Here is a 7,204-nt window from a genome sequence, read left to right on the forward strand (position 1 = left end):
CTGGACTCAAACACCTGGGCTCAAGCAATCCTCCCTCCTCAGCAACCCGAGTAACCGGGAATATTGGCAGAAACCACTCCATGAGGATATAGCAAATTTCTTGATTACTCACTATGTGCTAGGCACTTATTTACACATATTTACTGGTTTACATATAAGTAATTTCAAATGTATTTGTATGTGTGTATACAGATGTATAGATACACACCTCACATTATCTCAATAATGTCAGTGTGGTTCACATAATTGATGAAGATTTTTGAAACAAAAACTAATGTTTGTGCAACAAGGAATTCTGTTTTAAGATATCAGCATCAAGATTTGAGCTGTGCCAGTCTCACCCAATCACACATACTAATTCTTTGAAATAGATCTTTTATTACATCTCACATATCTCTCATTGGTTCTGTTTCATTGGAAAACCCTGATAGTCACAGGAGAAACCTGGAAATGGACTACTCACAGGAGCAGCAGAAGAAGGAAGAGAAATACAACAGTCCCTAAGCTGTGCTTCTGGGAGGCTGTGATGTGCAAAAACTTTAGGAGAACCAGGTCTAGGACCCAGAAAGGGCAAACTTCCTATGTGACAACAGATTAATAACCAGAATACATAAAAAGCTCTAATAACTTTAGAGGAAAAATTTTAATCTGATTTTGAAAATGGACAAAATATCTGAATCTCCAAAGAGGACATATAAATGGCAAACAAGTTTATGAAAAGCTGCTCTACGTCCAGCCCAAGTTCCCAGCAGGAGCAGAAGAGGACCCAGTTTCCAAGGAACCCTAGAGAAGGGATGAAGTAGGCAGTTCTGGCATCTTCTCAGCATGGTGATATCATCCTGGTTTTTCAGGGACTGAACTCTTCCTGGAATCCTCCGGAGAAATTCTGAATGCTTCAGTCCTGATGGCTGGAAAGCAACACTGAAGAGAACTTGTGGAGGAGACAAAAAGACAGAAAGCAACACACTGTGAGTCTCCGCTCCAAGCCAGCCCAGTCTTACTCTGGCCTATGCTTTCCCCATGCTTTCAACCTGGACAGCTTCTGTTTCACCTTTAAGATCTGACTCAACAGCCGGACATGATGGCTCACTCCTGTAATCCCAGAACATTGGGAGGCTAGGGAGGGCAGATCATGAGATCTGAAGTTTGAGACCAGCCTAACCAACATGGAGAAACCCCGTCTCTAGTAAAAATACAAAAAAAAAAAAAAAAACCTTACTTTGGCATTATGGCATGCATGCCTATATTCCCAGCTACTCAGGAGGCTGAGGCAGGAGAATCACTCGAACCTGGAGGCAGAAGTTGCAATGAGCAAAGATTGCAGCACTGCACTCCCACCTGGGCGACAGAGAAAGATTCCGTCTCAAAAAAAGTCTGACTCAAGAAGTGCCTCTCCAGCTTTTCGAACTTTATTTACCAATCCAGGGCAACCAGCACAGATGGTGATGATGGCCAGGTCCTGTGCACATAAACTGTTGGCTGCGTGCTGCATAGGAGGTACCTGTGAGCATAAGACAGACCCATCAAAGGACATTCCAGTGTGGACAACCAGCAGGAGCCCACTGGACCCTTCATCTAAGGAAATACTAATAAATAACCAAAGCGAGCAGCTCACAGGAGCTGGAACATACCCTAAAGTCATGCTCGAAACTTCTAGACTAGAAATAAAAAGAATCTGCTGGTGAAGTCAGCACAGGATGGTGAAACCAGCCCAGGCACAGCCCAAGCTCATGTGCCTGAGTACATGGGGACAGAAGAGCACAAAGGATGGAGGGCACTAGGGGCCAGAACACAAGGAGAAGCAGTAATTTTTTATCAGGAAGCACGATGGCTCAGGGCAGGCAGTGGCTGTGCTGACAATAGCACCTGGGCTCCTACCTCAAGGCATCCTCAGGTCACATACAGAGTACACTTGGGGGTGAGATGCTCCCTCTGGCACCCAGACCAGCATCTGCTGGGGAAGCGAGGACCACACACTCAACCAACACACACACCCTTAATTTTGTTAAAAATAATCATCTGGAATGAACACACCAAAGTAACAGCGCTTACCTGCTCAGGTAGGAGAACACAAGGAATGGAGCAGAGGGGGGGTGTCACTGTACCTTTATAAACTTCAAAATGTTCAACCAACATGAGCATAACACTTACTGTTTTAAAGTAAGTTTAACATATCAGCTTCTGAGCTGGAAGTCAGATGAGATGGAGCGCTTGGGCAGGGGTCCTGGTGCCTGACAGGAAGCAAGACGGCACTACAAGGTGAGCCACAGGGTCTGAGGCAGTCACTACCCACTGACCTCGGGAGCACAGCTGACCTGTCCCAATGCTCAGAAGGAAGCAGAACAGCCATGACCAACAACTGAGGCTGCAGAAACACTCGATAAACAAAAAGAAAGATGAGATATGGGGAACAGTTTCCCCACAATGGAAGGAATTCATGCCAGAGGATTTTATTTCCTACTCCCTCCATTTCAACTTTGGTTCACAATTGAATACACTATAGGTTTAAGCACAGATTTATTATAAGAATTTCAAAGGATATAACCAGCATATCATAAGAAAAAAGCTTACTTGGGTAGATCTAGGTAATGGAGAAGTTCAAAATCAACACCAGATGAGACTGTCATTTCCAAGGAAACACAGTGGTGATCTTTTTCATTATTATTTTACCTTCATGACTTGAATAGAAGATGTTCTTTGAAATTTCTGAAAATGTTAAATGGTCAAGTAGTTACACTGAAACAATTTCTCTCAAGCAATCAGTGAATGCTACAGATCAAGATGAGAAGCTCAAACATACTGTACCTTCATCCCAAGAGGACTCTTTAAATGTAATCTCTGTCCTTAGAAAACAAGCAGTGAAGGATCAAGGATCAGCCTCAGCAGAAAAGCAGGATCCACCACACCACCCCCAACTCCCCCATGAAGGGAGCACATAGGGAGGGCTGCCCATGGCCTGGAGATTAAAGTCCAGGGGGACAAAATGGCCAGAGAGATCTGTGCAGCACAGATCTCTCTAGCCACTTTGCAGGCCCAGCGGAGTGCAGTGTGGACTGCACTCCGCTGGGCCTGCAGCTCCTGACTTCTGCAAGGCACCAGAAGCTCTTCGAAGGCCAAGACCTCGCTCAGATCATGAAGTCACATCCTTGAAGCCTCTCTTCTCTGCCTGAGGGAAAAGGATCTGTGCAGATCTGTGCAGCACAGATCTCTCTAGCCACTTTGCAGGCCCAGCGGAGTGCAGTGTGCACTGCACTTCGCTGGGCCTGCAGCTCCTGACTTCTGCAAGGCACCAGAAGCTCTTCGAAGGCCAAGACCTCGCTCAGATGATGAAGTCACGTCCTCGAAGCCTCTCTTCTCTGCCTGAGGGAAAAGGATCCAACTGGGACATGGGAAAGGGCCCAAGGAAGCATGTGCACCTGATTTCATGTGGACAGTGGTGGCTGTAGGTACATACCAAGCTTTGGTTTCCACACGAGTGCCAGGCAGAAAAGAATGGATAAGCAGGGGCACAGACATGGCAGAAGACCAGATCGGGGACCTGGTCATAAATTTCGAATCTCCCCAAAGTCGAGAAACCACTTAGGTGGGGCTACTGTTCATAGGAAAAAGATATTATGGACACAAATAACTAGAAAAATCAGAAATCATAATGCTTAAACAGAACTTAAAACCGTTAACACTTCAAGGCCATTGGGTTTCTAGTCTGCCTGACACATGTGAGTTGGATGAGATGGCTCAGAGCGCTCACAATGACTTCACCTGGCCTTCTGCAAGCCAATTCTTCTTAGGAAAGAATCTTGTCCACAGGCTGATCTTTTACCCCCCAATATTATAACAGAATGCACTATGATACCAATGCAGCCTTAAGATGGGCGAGGCACTGCATGTCAGTGCTTCCAATATGTGTGTTCTTTCAATCCAGCAGTTCTCTCTAAGAGTTTACCTGAAGAAGCAAGAATAAGCACAGACACACACAAAGATACACATGGCAGTGGCACTTTCAGGTCTAAAATGAAATTTCTGCAAATTACAGGATCATTGACGAGCTGTGACTTTAACCTCTCCAATTCACTTCCTCCTCAGATTCATCAAGGAAAAGAAAAATATCAACTCCTTAAGATCCACTGCAGAGAAGATTCATTGACAAAGAAGACACCCACTTTGAATGAGCTGTGCACCGAGGCCCCTGGTGGATCCTTCTTTCATTTGAAATGGCATTGCTGTCACTGGCCACACAGGATCCTCCTGGAAGAGTCCACAGCATTGGTGAGCTATTTATTATCATTCAGGGGAAGGAAAGCAAGTGATCTTTTATTCTGTACCTTTCTCCTCATTTTCTGAACTTTTGCAAACAGTATATGTAACGTAGAAAGAATAAACACAACTACTGGTGTGTATCTGCAGATGTCTCCTAAATGTTTTAAGGTCCCAACATCGCCCATGAGGGTTCCCAGAGCAAGAAAACTCCTCCATTGCTAGTTTCCATACTGAACAAGAGGCTACAACATCATCAAATACATAAATACATCAAACTTTATGTAGACATAGGTCCAAAACAGGCTTACTTACCCTTTCCAGGACTAAGGTTTGTTGTATAAACACTTACTTCTCAGTGGGACACAGTGGCTCATGCTTGTAATCCTATCACTTTGGGAGGCAGGTGGTTGGTTTCAGCTTCGAGTTTGAGACCAGCCTGGGTAATATGGCTAAACTCGTCTCTACCAAAAATACAAAAATTAACCAGGCAGGGTGGCGCATGCCTATGCTCCCAGCTACTCAGGAGGCTGAGATGGGAGGATTGCTTGAGCACAGGTAACCAAGGCTGCAAGGAGCCAAGATTGTACTACTATACTCCACTAGGTGACAGAGCAAAACCTTATCTCAAAACAATCATTGTCTACTGCATTCAATTAGACAAACCTGCAGAAAATAACATTAATTAACAACATCTTCAAAAATCGTAAAGCAAACATTTTTTACAAAAATTGTCTTTGTTACAGGATTCTACAAAATAACATCATAAAAAAACAAAAAGGTCACTGTCAGGCAGAGGACTCCAGCAACAACCAGGAGGGCACCTAGGTCTTTGGAGCAATGCTGAAGCTGTGGTTACTTCCAGTAACCAAAACGCCGCAGCCTTCTGAGAAGCAGTTATGACTTAGAGAATCGAGGATGTAGTCAAAGGCAGAGGCATAAGGCCTAACACCTGAAATGAAGAGGTTATGGGCAGATGGCTAAGCCCATTTTTTAAGGCCAGGAAATTAAGACCAATGTGGATAAGGCCATAAAATTAATAAGGGCAAATTGGCTAAGTCAGGAGGTAAAGTCCAAGGTGGTAAATCCAGGTGGACATGTCTAGGTAGGTAAGACAAAAAAGATAAATCCATGAAGCTGAAGCCCTGGAGTTCAGTGCAGTATAAAGTCACAGGGGAAGACCAAGAAATTAAGGATAGATGGAGAAATCCATTTTAGGCCACACATTACTAGTGTGAGGCCAGGAGGTTAATGAAGCCAATATTGAAGGCCAGATTGTAGAAACCATGAAGATAGTATCTGATGAGTAAGGCCTGGGGATTGACAAGGCAAAAACATTAAGACCCTGTGCAAAGCCAGAGTTCAATACTGTGTACCCAAGGCATGCATGTGAACATCAGAAGTTTAATGCAGGAAACAAGCCTGGGTACCTAATGCTAGCTATGTGAAGCTAGGTAGCTGACACTAGGTGTGTACGCCTTCATGGGGAAGGCTAGGAGGTCCCATCCAGGACATCAAACGGAAAGATGGTAAGGCCAGTTTTATAAATCCAGGTAAGTAGGGACAGGTGCACAAGGACAGGAGTATGAAAATAGATGAGTAAGGCCAAAGAATCAAGGCCGGGGCACAAAGGACTAGTAGCTGAGGCCATGTAGATAAGGCTGTGCGTCAAGAACAATAAGTAAAAAGCCAGTAAAGTAAGACCGGGGTAAAGCCAGAGGATAATGATACCTGCTTGAGGCCAGTAGCAGTAGAACAGAAAAGACCAGAAAATGAGATGAATTGTGACTAGCAACTGGAAGGTTATGAAGTTAAGATCAGTTGGGTACTACTGGTTGGTTAAGACATGACCTTTACACCAGTGGGGTATGGACAGGTGGGTAAGGCAGGTGCATAACGCCAGGGGATTCATACTGAGTGCAACAGGCCAGGAGGTTTATAAAGCAGGTAGTTAAATCTAAGTTGGCAAAACCACAAGGTTAAGACTGGGTCAGGAAGCCAAGAGATTGAAAAGGTGGGGTGGCTGAGGCCAGTAAGTTAAGGCCTCCCTCAATATATCTAGGTAGATAACTCCACCTGGGTAATAGTAAGAGGTTAAAGATAGGTCAGGTGGTTAAGGCCATGTGAGTTGGAACAAAAGGTTAATGACAGGTGGGAATACCATGTTGGTAAGCTACATTGATCATCACGGTGAATGAGGCCATGAGGTTAAGGCGAGGTAAGTCCAGGTGGCTAATTGGAGGTGTCTAAGTCTGGGGGTGGGGTGGAGGTAAGTCTGGGGAATAAAAGCAAAGAGGTAAGTCCAGGGAAGTAAACCTAGAGAGGTAAATCCAGTGGTTTAGACCTAGTAGATAAAACCAGCAGTTTACAAACACTTGTGTAAACCAAGCGTGGAGGCCATGTGGGTCATGTAAGGTTGGTAAGACTAGGTGGGAACACTAGGTGGCCAATCCAGGTTTTTAGGGGCATGGGGTTAAGGTCCATAGGGTTAGGCCAGGTGGGTAAGGCTAACAGGGCATGGCTGGGGCTATAAAATGGGAGTAACCGAAGTGGAGTAAGGCCTCATGGGCAATATCACATGGGTCTTGAACAGAGATCAAGGGCGGCAAATTGAAGCCAGGTGAGTAAGAACAGGCAGATAATGGTGAGCAGGGGATGTTTTGCCCTGGTAGGACAGAATGATTAGGCCATGAAATTAAAAGTCAGTGAGTATGACACCAGGGGGTTAATAAAGCAAGATAGATAATACCAGGTTCATAATACCATGAGGGTAAGGTGACGTGAGGAAGTCAATGAGCTTAGGAAGTTCTGCGGAAATCACAGCACTAGGTGCATAAGGCCAGGAGATTCATACTGGATAGTAAGGCCAGGAGGTTCATAAGGCACGTAGGTAAATCTAAGTTAACAGATCCATGAGTTTAAGATTAGTCAGGAAGCCAAGCAATTGAAA

Source organism: Saimiri boliviensis, chromosome 4 (assembly GCF_048565385.1).
Source record: "Saimiri boliviensis isolate mSaiBol1 chromosome 4, mSaiBol1.pri, whole genome shotgun sequence".
NCBI classification, from domain to species: domain Eukaryota; kingdom Metazoa; phylum Chordata; class Mammalia; order Primates; family Cebidae; genus Saimiri; species Saimiri boliviensis.